Source organism: Strix uralensis, chromosome 2 (assembly GCF_047716275.1).
Source record: "Strix uralensis isolate ZFMK-TIS-50842 chromosome 2, bStrUra1, whole genome shotgun sequence".
NCBI classification, from domain to species: Eukaryota; Metazoa; Chordata; class Aves; order Strigiformes; family Strigidae; genus Strix; species Strix uralensis.
In genome coordinates, this window is record NC_133973.1 from 24,368,234 (window position 1) to 24,385,264 (window position 17,031).

The following is a 17,031-nucleotide window of genomic DNA, read 5'->3' on the forward strand; positions in this document are numbered from 1 at the left end:
GAAAAAAACTTAGTCTCTCCTCTCACTGATGCCTGTGGCAACATATTCCTGACCCTATGATCTTCAGTCCAAGAAAAGAAGCCTGGTTTGATGCCCTTCTTCAGAGCACCAAACTGTTTTGTAGAAACTGGTATTTCTGATTTTGTGTTGCTCCAAGCACAAGTATTTTGCATAATCACAATTTACTTTGGGCAGATCTCATATTAGAAGAACAAATTCAAAATGTCTTTTTCCTAATTTCTCGGGGACAGTAATTTTTTAATATCACAGGTAAAGTTTAAAAGGAATAATGTATATTGTAAAAGATAATTTTGTTACAATTAAATTCATAGTTACTCAGCTGTTTCTGAAAAAGTATAGAACCATGGTAAATTCATTAAGTAGACCTACTCAGTTAATAAATCATAAGAGTAAGCGTAATTCTTAGCTATATATTTCAGTGTGCTGTTATAGCTTTTCTCTATGAAAAATAAAATATACAATTAAATAAAGCTCTGTTGAGAGTATTTTGTAAAATCTTGGCATGCTAAAGACTATTGGTTGTTCTTTATTTTATAGTTTGAGTACTGTTTCCTGATTATTGTGGATCTGCCATGGAAAACTCACTGTACAGGAGAGTGAAAGACAAAGAAGGTATGGGTATCTGCATATGTGCATGGAAGGAGTTGGTTGCAGCTAAGGATCACATTCACAGCAGAGCTCAAAGAGAGGTTTATAATGGGGAAGAAAGCAAAGAGAACATATGGAAGAGAACAAAATTATATTCATATTCCTGAGACCATACTATATTAAGAAGTCTAGTACAATCTGATGGCTATTATATTATTCAAATAATATTTATTTGTCTGGGACAGCAATTATAAGAGATCATCATATCTTCAACTATAACTTTATCTGACCTCAAGCAGCTTTCAGTAAAAGCAGCAGAATCTATAAAGACAGATTCCACACCAGAAAGAATAAACAAACAGAACAGTACCAGAATGCAGTGGTTCATATAACCATGACATCTTGTCATATTTCCATCAAAACTAAAAGAGCTAAAAAAGAAAAAAAGCCAAGGAAAGACAACTTTTATGAAAAATAAGAGGAGCCATAAGAAAGCAGGCTGATAAAATGAAGCATTCTTTAAAATAAACTACAACACAGATATGGATAGAGGGCAGAAGAGATGTGACACAAAGGCTTTTAAGAAACAGACAAGGAATTATAAATGCACAGTGTTTTGCCCTGAACAAATTAATTTGTCAGGAGCTTGAAGAGTTCTCGGGTTTGGTGGTTGGGATTTTTTTTGGAAAGAAGGTTGTTTTCACAGAATACACTATGTGTGCATAACAAGTCATCTAAATCAATGTTGTACATTGTCTTTAGGCAATTATTTTCTCTGCTATTTGTCAAAGGTAAGAAGTAAATTCCAAGCAATTTTGAACTGTTATTTTGTTGTAATTATCCTTCCTTTTTAAAAAGATACTGTGATTTATGATGCAAAATGAGTGCTTCAGGGTTACTTTCTGGCATTCATTATGTCAAAGAGAGAAACAATTAAAACCCAGCTACATAAGAAACTGGTAGATGCAGCACAAGCTGAAATTAATTTGAACACTGAAGATTTATAAATGCACTTTGTGTACTTGACGGTAACATTAGATCTATTGTCTGCCATCTGAGTACAATGTACTCCTATGCTAAAACTTAATTTTAACCTTTGCCAATATTGTAAGAATAGTCTTGTAACAGAGTGTGTGTGTATCTGTGTCTGTGTGTACATATACAAGTGTGTGTGCTCTGCATTCTTCCAGGGAGTAAAGTATCAAATTCATAGGATCCAAGAGGGTTAGCAACATTAATATTATTGTGCAGAGCTGTGAAAAAATACACAGCAATAAGAGATAGCTTAAAAGTAGTAATTTAATCTGTTCTCAGGGTTATGTTTTCTGAGTTTCTCTGGCAGGAACTAGCTATGTGATTTCCATTAGTATCCCCCAAGAATTTTTACAGCTTCTGGATTACAGCTAATGTAAATCCCACTGGAAATGCTGTAACCATACCTGTCATCAACATCCTAGCCTATAATATCCATACCAGTTTGCTTTTCTCACTTGACTCACCTTCCCTGTCATTCCTGGTACATGGCCCCACTGTCCAAGTGCACTCTTACAAAAATAAGGGAGCTCGTAGACTTCCTTTTGTTGCCTTTACTTGAATGTTAGAATATTCTCCAATCTGGAGTTTAGGGGCATGAAATTAACTATATGACAGTAATCTTTATTAAAAAAACCCCATGTTTTATTTCAAAAAGAGGAAAACAAAACTTTTTTGTACAGAGGTAAGAACAATGAATAGTTTTGAAACTAATTTTTCTGAAGTACTTGACAGTTTATGTATGTGAGGGCATATTCATAAAGATTAGTTTTAGTCATTAAGAGGCTAAACTCTCTAATTTGCAAAAGACCTTCCAGAAACAGGCCAGGATAAATAAAAGCAAGCCCATTTTTGAGTCAAAGGAGGATCTTCTCTCTCTCTTGCACACTCACTCTCTTTTTCTTGCCATTGAATACAGAATTATCTTAGGGACCTCTTGTCTCCAAAATTGTAGCTAATTAGTTGTTGAAAATGACCTTGTTTCAAGTGGTGCAGTAGGACCCAGTGACTTCTGAACCTGAACCTTAGGGCCTGAATGATTCTATTATTCCATTTGGATCTAACTTCATTGAGAGTACGGATTGTGATGTTAGTGATGATACTCTCGCTCTGTTAAGCAGTACATTTTTTCATTATACCTTAGCCTTATATACTTATGCATTTTAGGAGAGATAATTGTCATTTAAATATGCCAGTCAGCAATAACACAATAGTTTTCCTCTGACAAGTATACTGAGGATGTTTTGCATAAGTTGGAGAGCAGTCAAAAGAAACTACATGTGCATTTCAAACATCATCATGATTCCGTTCTCCATACGAGTCATCACCAAAATAATTTTGCACACTTCTGTACATCTTATCATTAATTTTTGATTGGTACAGTTGGTAGCTTGCACATTTCTGTACACTTGAATCCATTGTTAATCAGTGCATATACACTGATTATACAAGCTGCTCTTGATAAGCTCCAGGACAGCTTTGAGAGCTGATGATCCAGTAGTCCCTAAATGTTTTGGTTCATGTCGATGTCAGCTGTCCTGTCACAGCCTATTGGATCAGAGTGCTCTGTGCTTGTCTAAACTCGGCTTCTTTCTGCCCAAGTTTTAGTATTCTCTGATTTTCCCTATTTAGACAAATAACGACAATACAGTGATTCCAGATGACATACTGGTCCATAACGCACTCCACACTTTAAGCTCAAAGAATATGATTTCCTAATGTTAGTAAATTTTGGGCAGATTTTTGTCTTAGCTTTCTAACATGTTGGTGTACTGGGTCTGGCTGAGCCGGAATTGGTTTTCCCCTGTAGCATCCCTCATGGTGTTGTGTTTTATGTTGGGAGCTGTCAGGGTGTTGATAGCACACTGGTGTTGTGGCTACTGCTGAGTAGTGCTTACACAGCACCAAGGCTCTTTCCAACATTTTCCCCCTCACAGTGGGACGGGATGGGCAAGGTCTTGGGAGGGGACACAACCAGGACAGCTGACCCGAACTGACCAAAGGGATATTCCAGACCATATGACGTCTGCTCGAGTATAAAGCTGGGAAAAAGGAGGAAGGAGGTGGGGTCACCCTTGGTCCTCCGAGGCAACCACTATGCGTATCGGAGCCCTGCTTCCTGAGAAGGGCCGACATCGCCTGTTCATGGGAAGTAGAGAATAAATCTGTTTTCTTTTTTTTTGCTTCCACACGCGGATTTTGCTTCGCTTTGGTTATATTAAAACTGCTTTTGTTTTACCCACAAGGGTTGGTTTTGTTGTTTTTTTCCCCTATCTTATTTTCTTTCCCCTCTTTGCTCTGTTGAGAAAAAAAGGGGAAGGGGTGGAAGTGATAGAGCGACTTGGTGGGTACCTGGCATTTAGCCAAGGTCAAACCACCACAGCTGGGTACAAAAAAAGGGTGCTGAATCCAATTATATCAGTCTTGTACAATGATCATATATGATTTGCATCTGCTGTTTAAAGCACTGAGGGCAGGCAAAATAACTCACATCCTTCTCCTCATTGAATTTTTGATTGATTGGTTTCCTTATTCTGATCTTTGGTTAAGAGATCCTTTGATTCGTGTAGATGGACTTGCACAGTAAAGAGATTACTTGGTTTATAATTCAGGTCTGTAATGTGTTGGGATTTTTTCTGCATTATGTGACCAAGAGTTTGATGAGAATAAACTGCCATTCATAAGGTCGCACAGCTATTCTTTCTATTGTTGGAACTCGTCACATACAATTTATGTGTTTGGAATTAATGTTTGTGCTAGATCTCAACAAGAAGGTATAAGGCAACATACAAATAAAAGGCAGTAACTTTTGACATTACATCAATTCTAAAACTTTCTCGCCTCCTATGGAATTTGAGCATAAATGACCAGGCTCACTTTACCAATATTTTGTTGAGCAAATTCTGTATGGGATTATCAACTGGATTACATACAGATGGTTAGTGATCCCTATTCTCTCCTCTCTATTGAAGTTGAATTTTTTTTTTAAAATTTTTAAAAGTTATCCTCCAATATTTTCAGTCACTAGGGAATGTGGGCAGGTGGGTGTATTAGTTTTATTTTTTGTTCCTATTCCTTTCTTGCTCAGTACCCTGCTTTGAGCAACAGTTAATGGGTTTACAAATAAATTCTTCTTTCAAGACACAATGTCTTCATGTCTATTTTCTTTTCTGCACCTCTTCATCCTTGTGCATATCTGTCAGCAACTCAGCCAACACTTCAGAAATCCCTTATCTTTCCATACTTTTTTCTGACTGGAGATTTGTTTTATGTTGCTCCATCTTGCTCTTTTCATAGCCTATCTCACTTAGACTTCAGCTTGAGGCTTTGTCTTTCTTCTGAGATCTTGCCTTGTGCCATGGATCATAAACAACCATGTTGATATGGACACTAGCTCCTGATTGAGAATGGCTTCCCACAGATTCAAATATCTTTATTTAATGTATGGTTCAAGAAAACAAATGGTAAAGAATTCTAACAAGTATTCTTAATTCCATTTTCTTTGGTAAGAAATGCATCTCTTCTTTCATGCACATAATTGAATTCTAAACTATACCGTCTTACACCACTAAAAAATTTCAGAGGAAGATAGTCCCTGGAGTCCTCTCCTAATAAAAATTTCTTTCAACTAAAGACTTATTAATCAAAGCTCAGAGAGTACAAAAATATGGAAGCCCCTAGCACTAAAAGACAGAGGTTGGTTTTAATTATTTGGAAATAATTTTAATTTTTTCATAGGTGGAGATATAGATGATAAATCAAGTAGAAAATGAAAGTTGAAATTCAGCCATATTTATGCACCAATGAAAACTGAGCTTCGGTGCTGTTCAAACCAAGAATATATGTACATACATGTCTGTCTACACAAATGAGATTTCCCTCCCAGTTTGTGTGTGCATAAATCCTATATGCTCATCTTTCCCTCACTTTTCATAGCAGATAAGCAGTTCCAGTTCAGGCTCATAATGTTTTATTGCATATCACAAATGGGAGCTGAAAAAAAAAAAAAAAGGGAATGTGCCATTCACTGAAATAATATTTACTTTATCAGTTTGAATAACATCTGCACTTGCTGGTTCAATCTTTCTACCAGTGTTTGACCTCCATTTTCTCTCCTATCTCTACTTATTATGAGTTATTACTTAAGCTCTAAACACAAAAGTTTATTATGGTTTTTGACCCCGGTCATTCATGTATCTTCTACATCAAGATCTTGCACTTACTTGTCCTCTCATAGATTAAACTGGATTTCATATTTATCTGGTAGTCAGAAATATAGCTAAGCACAACTGTCTCTTGACTTTTGGCAAACATTAAATAATCCATAATGAAAAAGGCAAACTGCTTACAGAAAAGACACTATAAAATATGTTTACATTAAAGAAGGTCTCTGCTTTTCCACCTTTACCTTTTGGATACCTTCCTATGAATTTGATGCAGGTCCTCTTGAACTAAGAAAATGTGGTACTTCTATGGAAGCAACATTCTAGTAAAAATATGCAACAGCCAGATAATCCTCAAAATGCAGGATCATGCTATTGGAAGTAAGTTTTCCTGCTGTTATTACTTCTGGACTTGGAAGTACATCTCCAAAGAGCAGACATCAGCCTTAGAGTTATATCAAACTGTTGTAGCTTGTATGTTGTAGCTGTTGTACCAACTGGAATAGTCTACATTGTCATGGAGTTATATGTCAGGAGGGCAAATGGAAAGAGAAAGTATGTCAGGGAAGTTTTTAAAATGTCCATACACTTCATCCTCAAAGAGAGGAAGAAGTCTTCCTGAGAAAGACTGGGGGAGATAACTGCTGCTGTGGGAGAGGCATCAGAAGAAAGACTAGGTCTACAGAGGAAACTTCGGGCATATAAAACCAGACATTTTTAGAGAGGTCTGTACTCAATGTGTTTGCACTCTCCCCTACAGGTATCCAGCGGTTTGTACGCTAGGATATCAGCCTGGTCACTGGTTTGAGCTCACCCAGGCAGAGGAAGCTGTGAGTCTAAGTTCTCTCTCATTCTGTCACAGAGTATGTGAGGGGCCCCATGAACAAAACTCCTTCACCCCCTCTCCTCCCTGCCTCCCAGCACCTGAAGTGAAAGAGAAACATTTAATTAATATTAAGTAATGAGACCTGGAAATTGGCTTTAGTTCCAAAAAGAATTTTTTTCAGATATATCTAAGTAGTTTCACTCCTTGGTATATGAAGGAAGTTTGTATAGTTGATGGTTTCTCAGGACAGCAAATAGCTGTTCTGCTCTACTTGCAATCTGCAAGTAATCTACTCATAAAGGTTTATCTTTGAAAAATCACCCATCCTTTTTCTGGAGTTCCATAGAACAGGTTTGTAATGTTCATGTGAATGATTGAAAGCCATCTTTTGAGCATGCTAATGTGATTTCATACATTAAATTGTCTCTTAATAGCAGTAAAATTGTGTTTTCTGTCATCCAGAGTTTATACATTTGCTTTAATAATTATAAGAGCAGACCATTTTCTAGATAATTGCAAACACTGGAAATTCACATTTAAGCTTATGCATAAGGATATTATAGGTACTGTAAATTTTATGCTTTATGAAAGATACAGGATTAGTCTGATACGTATCTTTTATGCACAGTCATTGATTGATGTGCCAGAGACTAATAAATTTTGTCTGAAGAGTTTCACTACAATCTGATTCCCATTCATTTGCATATGACTTCATTTTCTGAGCAATGTAAGAGTGTAACTATTTCTCAGTAGCATTAAACTGACCTAAATCTGACATGGATAGATTAATTCTGAGAGGTGACAGAGCAGAGGTACATAAGCACCACTGACGGTACTGAGAAGACTCAGGCATATCTGCAAGTGGTGCAACTGATTTTGTAGATATTACAACACTCTCCAAAGAATAAGGCATAATTTAGGGATTTTAATATTAGCAAACACTTTTAATTTTAATCTTTGAATGCAGATTTTTTTTTTCCAGCTGTAAAGAGGTGTTATGGTATGGTTTATGAAGTATTCTTATTTTATAGTAATGATCAAATCAGAAAAATCCACAGGGCAATAAATATTTCTGATTTCAGAGAAAGATTGGACAGAGTGCAATACATCCTAGAGACACGTATTAGGCAATAATGATAAAAGAGATCTTGAATAGTTGTTCATTATGTAAACACTGTAGCAAACAGAACTCATAGGGAAAAAAGAAAAATACGATCATGCAATTTAGACTGTGTCCTATAATTTATGCCAAAATACATGAAATTTTCAACAGAAGCTTTAATGTTACTATTTTATGACTTTTAATGTTTCATTCTGCAACCTTAATAATGGTTTTAAATGGTTTTTATTATAGCTTTTCCATGGTTTAGGGAAAAAAACCCCACAACACTTCACAAAAAAATCTTTCAGACATGTAGTTTTAGGTCAGTTTGAGTAGGCTGCCTCCTGTAGTCAACAGAGAGATAGAGATAACAAATGAGAGAATCTTCCAGAAGACAATTCAGAGCATTGATATTAGGCCTAGGGTACTTTAGCAGCTAAAATCTCATGCATCTCTACTGAGTGTGTTCAAACTATACATTTAGAATAATTATTCATTTTAGCAGATTTTCTCTTCACTGGAAACAGCTCAGCAATATCTGCCATGTTCCCAAATATTTATTAATACACAGAACCTCCAGAGAGGATAACAATAATAATATAATAACACATTATGTATGAATACAATAATCTGTAGATTATTATCTGGATTATGAGAAAGAAAGTTGAAAGTTGGTATAAAAACCAATGGAAACTAAATCACTTTCATAACAAGAAGGTCCTTGCAACTTAGTAATATCTCATGCTGTAAATACTGCCTTTAATAAATATAAGAAGAGTGATAAATGAATAAATTGTCATTTGAATACAAGTCTCCCTTTGGGTAGGTCCATATCTTTGCAGAGAAGCTACTAAAACTAAGAGCCTTTCTAATGTTGTGTCTGGAGTGTCAGTGATTAAGAGGCACAAGGACCATGGTTTTGAAGTCCACTTCTAAAGCCGTTGTGTACAGAACTTATACAAATGCATGTTCATTTAACTGAATGAAACGGTTGTATATCCTAAACCTTCATATCTGGATCATATTTTCAAAAGTGAATATCCTGTCACACATTTCTAATGGTCACTATTGCAAAGGGGACTACATGCTAATCTGAGCAACCGTATACTCAGTTGTGTCAGACAGCATGTTAGCCCCTGTACTACTCTCCCATCTCCTTATTTAACTGCTGTGAGTTTTCAAGGCATCTCGTCTAACTACAATGTGCTTTGAGCCAGAGCTGGCTTTCTAACTACTGGCAAACATCTTAAATGTATTCCCTACTTTCATTTGTTGAGGTTTTCTTCTTTTTTTTTTTCCTCCCAATCCTTACATATAACATTTTAAGACTTGGATAATTCAATTGTTAAATTTAAGTATGAAAGTCTAAAAATAAGACTTCTGTTCATGCTTACTGAATGTTATCAAGCTATGACTGGGCAGGGTTGGGGCAACTACTGTAATTTGTTTAAGGATCAATTCACCCTTGTCCATTGTCATGATGATCAGGAAGTTAGTTAATCTTAATGCAGTAGTTTTATGTAAGGAAACTGTCTTAAATTATCTGAAATAACTATTCATGCTCACCCATTGCAGTTTCATTTGTAACATCATTTGTTTCTGTTCAGGCAACTGCTCGTTGTCGTTGCTAGTTTAATTTTGATCTGTAACAGCCACGCCTCACCTTGCTAGACTGTGCACTGATTTACATATGTTCATGACTCTCCAGTTTTGAATGAGTGAGAACAATGTTTACTAGCAAATACCATTCTCCCTACCTTGTCCTTCCTAAAAACATTGTGCCCAGTGATTTTTTTTTTTCATATTCCAACCATACAACCCTTCTCATTGACTTTCAGCATAGCAAATTAGACCAGATTATCTCTCTATGAGAATTTCCAGTTCTTGGTGATTATTACCTAAATGTTTAGCACCAATGAATAAGCAATTAATTTTCTTGTTCTTTTCCACCTCTATACCTTGAGTCTGACACATATTTGTCTTCCTTCCCACCAGCCTTTTTAGTAGGTGATGTTTAAGAAGAAAACCAAGAACTGGAAGAGAGAAACCATCAAATACAACTTGTACTTACAAAGCATAAGTTATGGCAAGAATGGGCCATATGATTACTGTAATGAATCTGAAGAACAAGCCTATGAGAATAAATCCTCTTGCTGTGCTTTGCTTCCAGGCCCACATTTTCCTTGCTGGCTGAAGAACAGCAAAGAAATATGGTGATTGTCTATTACAGGGTTCATGAGAGGAGCTATTACAAGTCAAGCTCCTTAGGCTCACTGTTGCCCTGAGTATCAGTGCTACATGATTAGTGACACTGTGGCCACTACAAATGCACTACACAGAGCCCCACACATAGTAAAATCTAGCCCAAGGTTCAGAAATCACTGAGCCATTCTTCTTCTTGTTGGAGGAATATGTTACAGGTAGGATTTAATGTAATTTTTTTAGACTCTCTCTGCTTGTTGCTCAAGTAGTTTCCCTGCACCGGAAAGCAATCATGACTACAGTGAAGGAATGAGCACCTCCTCTAGTGCCAGGTGAGAAAGGACCTGAAGATGCAAGAAACATCAGGAATATAGAGGAACTCAGCCAAAAAAAAAAAAAAAAAAGGAAAAAATAATGAGCTGGTATCATTTTCCAGACCGGAAAACCTCCATTTAACGTATTGCTCATAAACAGGACATTACTTTACTGCAGAAATACATGTTTGAAAAGTGAGTAGGAAAGTGTAGTCTCCAATTTACACCTAGGGCAGAACAAGGTGATGATAATTGTCAGAGATCACAAACTGTGTGTGACAGAATAAGGAGTCTCGTTTTTCTTTGACATACTATCCTAAACTGTTAAGAAAAGTGAATCCCAGGAATTCAGTCATCTGATGGAAAAGTATACCAGAAATCCTTACTTTAAACTAGATAACACAGCTCAAATGTCGCACATTGAAGACTTGCAGTGAAGTGTTCTGAAATGCGATGCAGACCAGAATTGTTAATAGGAATTATTCAGCAAGTGTATTTATGAGAATCGTAAATAACTCACAAACAGGGAGGAGGGAGTGAAATTAACCAAATCAGCAATTCATTATGAATTATTAGATCACTCTTAAAGGAGAATAACAAGGACCGGGGTCTCCTCTTGTCTCAACAGTAAGGTGAAGTGCGGTCAATCAACGCAGACAGCCTGGGGCACAGGAGCTGTAACAAGAGCAGACCCCTGTCAGAGAGCTATTCCAGCCTGCCTTCCTTGTGTGGCACACACAGAAATACCCAGAAAAGTAGGGAAGGAAAGAATCAAAAAGGGAAAGGTGAAAACAAGCAAACAAACAAATAAAACTCAAACTCAGACTAAAACCCCTAGAATTATTTTCAAAGATTAAGATGTTTTCTATTGAGAATTTTTTCCCTAACATTTTATCTGTGTTATTTCACTTCATGAACGTCAGAAGGAAATGCTAGTCTGAATATGGTCTAAATACCAAAAAGACTCTTACCTTTTAGATAGCTGGGGTCAAATTCCTTCAAAATAAATGCTGGGAAAGGACATGATGTTTGCTCTATATCTTCTGGCAAGTCCTACAAATGGGATGGCAAACTTCTAATATCAAGTTTATGTCCATTATCTTTACCTAATAGTTATCAGCCTATCTGTACAAATCATTGTCTTATCCACTTTTTCTTGCACTATCCACTTTTTCACAACTATAGCCGGTTGATTTGGGTGTTGACACTATACCCTCTGCATTGTCCCACTCACTGGATACCTATGACCCTGAGGGTCAAGAAAGCTACCAATTGATACAGCAGTCTATTGCCCATGCCATAATGATTTAAAAAAAGATAAAATATTGGAAGTTGATGAGGACCATAATTTTTTTTTCTCATTAATTAACGTGATTAAAAAAATTTTCTCCAGTTACAGCCAACTTCTGATGGGGACTCTAATCTTGATCTAAAGTCAGCAAGAGGTGGAAAGTCCAGCATTTCCCCTGTTCATTTTCATCAATTTTTACCTTTTCAGCTAAAGATATGTATTTTTAATTTTCACTTTCAGCTTTTATTCATCAATTCTTTCTATACTTCTTTTTTTCCCCAGTACATTAAAGAATCTTTTGTTCCCTGGTGTTTTTTCCCTATGCATGTGCTTATAAACCATTATCAAATCACCTTTCAATCTTCCTTTTTATAAGCTTAACAAAATGAGTGCTTTAAATTTCTCACTGTATGTCATTAAGTCTCCAGCCATTAAATAATTTTTATGGCTCTTTTTAGCACCCTCGCCAACATCCTTTAAATATATGGAGACCAGAACAGCACTGAGTACTGCAATAACAATCACACAGAGGTAAGCTCACCTCCCTCTACCCCTGTGTTTATATATCCATGGATGGCATTAACCCTTTTCCCGCAGCACCACATAAAAGCCTTTGGAGTCATATATCTGCTGTGACCCCTAAATTCCTTTCAGAGTCACTGCTTTCCAAGACAAAATACTCCATTCTCTAGGCTTAACTTGTATTTCTCAGTCTGTTACCTGGCATTTGGTGAGACAGAATGAAAAACATTTTAATTAAAAGGTACCCATTTGCCAAGTAGAGTAGCTCCTGCAGTCATCTTTTTTTTTCCACGCCATCAGTCCTCACCTCTTCTGCTAGCTTATCAGAAGTGACTTTATATTCACCTGCAGGTAGCTGATGGAAATGTTTTCAAAGTTTGCTGCTAAAAGCTTTCTCAGATCCCAGGCAATAAAAACAGGCAGAGGTTGGCACACAGGCTGGGATTGGGCTTTTTTTCAGTCATATAAAAGGTATCTTCTTACAAATGCCTCCAAACACACACCTCAAATATGTCTCTGCTTTCCACAAAGCTAAATGAAGACAGAACACTACTACTGGAAGAAAAGGGGCATTGAGAAAACAATGGGCTTGCTCAAAGTTATGCTCAAAAGTGAGGATGGGATGTCCATTTCTACGTCTTATTATTTGTAACCCTTGCCTAACCAGTCGTAACCTGTGTAGAATTTTTGACTCTTTCTTCATGTATTTTCTCTTCTCCTCGGGCCAAAAAAAAAAAAAAAAAAAAAAAAAAAATTGCCATTAGTTTGTTCATCTGGCTGTCTTTCTAAAGGGAGTATGCTACCTGAGTCAGAACTTATGGTCAGTAGGAGCTGTATGCTGAAATTCTGGAAGCTGCTTTAAATAGACTGTCTAAGCAACTACAGTGGCTCCTTCTGCCTTAAAATTTTTTTTTTGTGTGTTGCCTTTAAGAAGAATTTGGGTGCATTTGTTAGTGGCTACTTTCTGATAGCTGTGGAGTTTTTTGCGCACTTGAGTTCTCTGGTCAACAGCAAAATAGACAGGTTTGAATATAAGGCTGTCAGGATATGGGTGAATGTTCAAGTGTTGCCTGTGCCAGTGTCAGCGGTGTCTTCACAGATAAAGAGAATGAGTGTAAAGGTTGTGAGATGAAAGAAACATCTGACTTGGAGCCAGGTCTGCTGGGAGATTTATGGACAAAAAGGAGAAAAATTCCTGGGGAGAATGAATCATTCAAGGCCAGGAAAGAGGTAGGCTAACGTCTGAAGGAAGGTCCTAGGGGAAGAAAGGCAGATATGTCTAAATGATGGGGCAGATATCCCAATGGGATTAGAGTGTCAGGCTCAGAAACAAAGAGGCTAAGATTAGAGTTGGTGCTTCTGGCTTTCCCCTCCAGTCTAGACTTCATTAAAATTGCAGGAACTGATTCAGTGTGTGGAAGTTACATGACCTTAAGGTCACACAATAAGCTTGTTTCATAAGTCATATGCAGCTTCCATCTCTGCTTCTTCATTCAGTTTCTCTCTTGCTCTCCCTTTCCACAAGGCTCCACTTTGTAGCCTCTAGTCCTATACTTTTCCTTTGAGACCTTTATCATATCTCACTGTCTTCATCACTCAGACTTCTTGTTCCACCATCCCTAACCTTACAGGCCCAGGTTGTTCTCCCATTGCACCCTAAGAACCACAGTCTTTTCTACCCAAGGTTTCCATTCCGTGCCTCTCCATGCTTTATCCTGGGATCCTTCCTCTTGTATTACTGCTTGACTTAGGTTTCTTACTACATCCCGCTTGATTCCTTTGTAGGATGTCACAGGGAGCACTAGAGCAACAGACTCTCAGTTTTCAGTGCAGCTGCTGGACCAAGCATGACCTGAAGCATCTTAGAAGACAATTGCAGGGAAAGTCATTCTCAACCCAACTGGAGCAATGCCAGTGCAGATGGTATCCTTTGGGATTATATAACTGTTAAAAGATTTAACAAAACACTACCAAGCATGTGCAAACAGTGATTTCTGAAAGATGTATAAAATCTTGAGAATGCTAGGGTTTTCCAAATAATATATTTTATGGTTTTTAAAAAATATGGCTTTAGAAAATCTTTGCTTTGCTTTATGCAGAAAAGGTAAGAAAAAGTTTCTTAACAGAATGATAAAATCAGTTTGCCTAACTTGATCTGACTTTGCAGTAACAATTTTGAAACAAGGCAGAAAAAAGCTATCATTTCAGGATAAAATGAGTCACAGCATTTACTCTATATACCCTTTAGTATAACTAGCTATTTGAAATTATCCAGGGAACCAGAATTAACACACTTAGCTGCTGAGAAAAAAAAACCCAATACACAAATCAATGGTATTTTCAACAATATCTTTAAATGCTGATGAATCACAGCTCCATGGCATCCTCCCTAACCCAATGGTGTGACATTGTTCCAGTGCTAATGCAGAGGGTCACTGATTCAAACAACTTCCTGCAGCAAATAAGCTTTTCTTAGAGCTCTTCTACTCAAGCATTGACAACCCCAAGGCCTGTTCAGTTTTTGATACATGATTTTAACTTCCAAATCTTTATCTATATCATGTAGCACTTCCCCAATAATAGAGAGTGGTTTTTGTTCTCCTGGATTTATCACTGTTCTATAACTATGTTTTAACTGCATTATAGATTTTAGATTTTTCAGATTTTAACTCCATTAAATCATATCTTCTTCAAACACAATCTATATTGATCTAGAACTCAATTTTTCTTAATTTGGTTTCTGATAGTACTGTATGGAAATGTTTACACATGCAATTTAGTATGTATTACGAAAGGGTGATCTATCAAGACTTACATTTCTCTCGTTGAATAGATAACTTTTTATTTTCTTCTCCTAAATTATCCCAACTAGAAACAAAATCTGTATTACAAATGAGCATTAAAGAACTAGTTGTGGATACCATTCATTCTGCAGTTGCGCCATTCTTTCCTTCTCAGTCTATTCAGGTATTTACTGATAGATTTCTTTTTAAATATTTAAAGGGTTGATTTACCTGCTTTGACTTTTGTTCTGAATCTTTATGAAGTGATGCCTAATCTTCATTTTATGGCAAGTGACACAACACATGCGCTCTAAGGCATCCCAAGCCTAGATCTTTATATCAGGCTACCCATGGAAAAAGCAGTAAATCCAGAATAAATATATTGATTTCAAAGGGTGTATTCTGAGCTGACAGACTTACATGAGAAAACAGTGTTTGGCCTATTGATTTCTACTAACTATTTGTATTTTCCTATGTGATCATTACACCATGCTTGTAGTTTGAAATGGTTTCTCAAGGTTGAGTTTACATCAAGTTATAAATCTCTGGAGTTTATAAAGTCCCCCAAGTACTAAGCGTACATTAAAATCACTATTTAAGAAATGTTAGGCAGGGAAATGGGAGAAATCAGGTGCATTTTCTAATTTAAAGTCCATTAGCAAACAGCCTGAGAGTAAATGGAAAAAATCAAAAGTGTAGCTTGGTCTATGGTATGGTCTATCAAAGTTCTATGGTAGACCACTAATCTGAATTTTTAAAAGGTTGTACCCATGGATGTGGAGAAAGAGATTGCTGGGGTAAAGAATGTTCCCCAAATCTCACCTTGGAGAGACCAGTTCATAAGCAGATCCACTTACTCTGTTGTTTGCCAAAAGAAAATTTAAGTCAAATATAGCTTTAACCATGGCAAAATTTATAGCTCTTCCCCTACAACTAAAAAGTAGTTAAACTGTAACTACATGTTAATTCTACACACAGAAGAATATATGCAGACTACATAGAGGTCTTTTTTCAAAATTCTGTGACAAAGTTGTTCTGAGGGTCCAAATTCCCAGTACTCTGATACAATTTTGATTTTCCTTGATCTGTGGTATACATGCAACATAACACCACATCGCTTTATTTTGATGGGCACAAACCCAGTAGCAATTTGTATAACCAGAAGCATGCTTTGTGAATCAGAGTTTGGAAAGTAATAAAAAAAGGACACTAAAAAAGGAATAACAATGACTATATCTTCTAATCAAACTTCCATGCATCAGAATTTCATAGGTTTATTCTAGTTTAGCCTTTCTTGCTTGCAGCAAGAGTTTCTAAAGTTTGTTTCTCCCGAGATTTAGCCTCATCACATTTCCTCTATGTCTAGAGAAGGCTAGTCTTTGAGTGTCTGAAGGCCAGCTGATATTTCTCCACTATTGCAGCTCCCAGAAATTGTGGCCATCAAAGGTTGTGATTCAACACCTTCTATCAGTGTTTTCTGACATGTTCTAAGATGCACCTGGCTGCCCTTTGCCCATGGGACCATTTCAGCTTCTAGGGATCATTGGAACAACACAATTCCTTGGGCTCATACCATTTTCCTGTGTTTTATCTTTTAAATATTAAGGACCAGGACTCTCACCATATCTATGGCAACATAGGATCCCCTATAGACAGAATTAACTCCCAGGTTTCCTGTCAAGTTTGACTCTCCAGCAACTCTGTGCAGCTGGTGTGGTGAGAGGTTGCCAGATTGCAGGAAATAATTATAGTAAAATTTCACAAAAATGCAAATATGCAAACCAAAGCTAATTAGAATAGAAAAATGATCGTAGTAATTGACCTTTACAGAATTCATACACTTACGGACTTCAAATGGGAAAATAAGTACAACCAGGTGAAGGTGATGAGACAGTATGGATAACTCCATAGCAATCCTCCCTTTTTCTGCATCTCATCTTAATTCTGCTCAAGCACAGGACGGACTTTGTGCTTCAGGAGTCTTTACACAGAATTAAAGTTCAAGGACCTCATTGTAAATGTCTAGGTTTTTTTGTCTTTTGGGGTTTTTTTGAGCAGATTAAGGAGAAAAACAGTTGTGAAAGATCCTGAGCCAAGCCGATCTTACTTCAACTCCAGTGGATTCCTCTTTTCAGCAATCAAATAAGGCCATTAAGTAATCTTTGCCCTTGCCCAGGTTGTTGTGCT

The 17,031-nt window shown here is 36.8% G+C and overlaps 1 long non-coding RNA gene across 1 annotated transcript; it reads left to right on the forward strand.

Moving 5' to 3' along the window:
• Window positions 1-557: 557 nt before the first annotated feature.
• Window positions 558-14,960, forward strand: LOC141940108 (uncharacterized). The gene is made up of 4 exons (XR_012627881.1): window positions 558-633; window positions 6,565-6,634; window positions 11,998-12,070; window positions 13,847-14,960. It is a non-coding gene; the product is annotated as an uncharacterized LOC141940108 (long non-coding RNA).
• The last annotated feature ends 2,071 nt before the right edge of the window (window positions 14,961-17,031 follow it).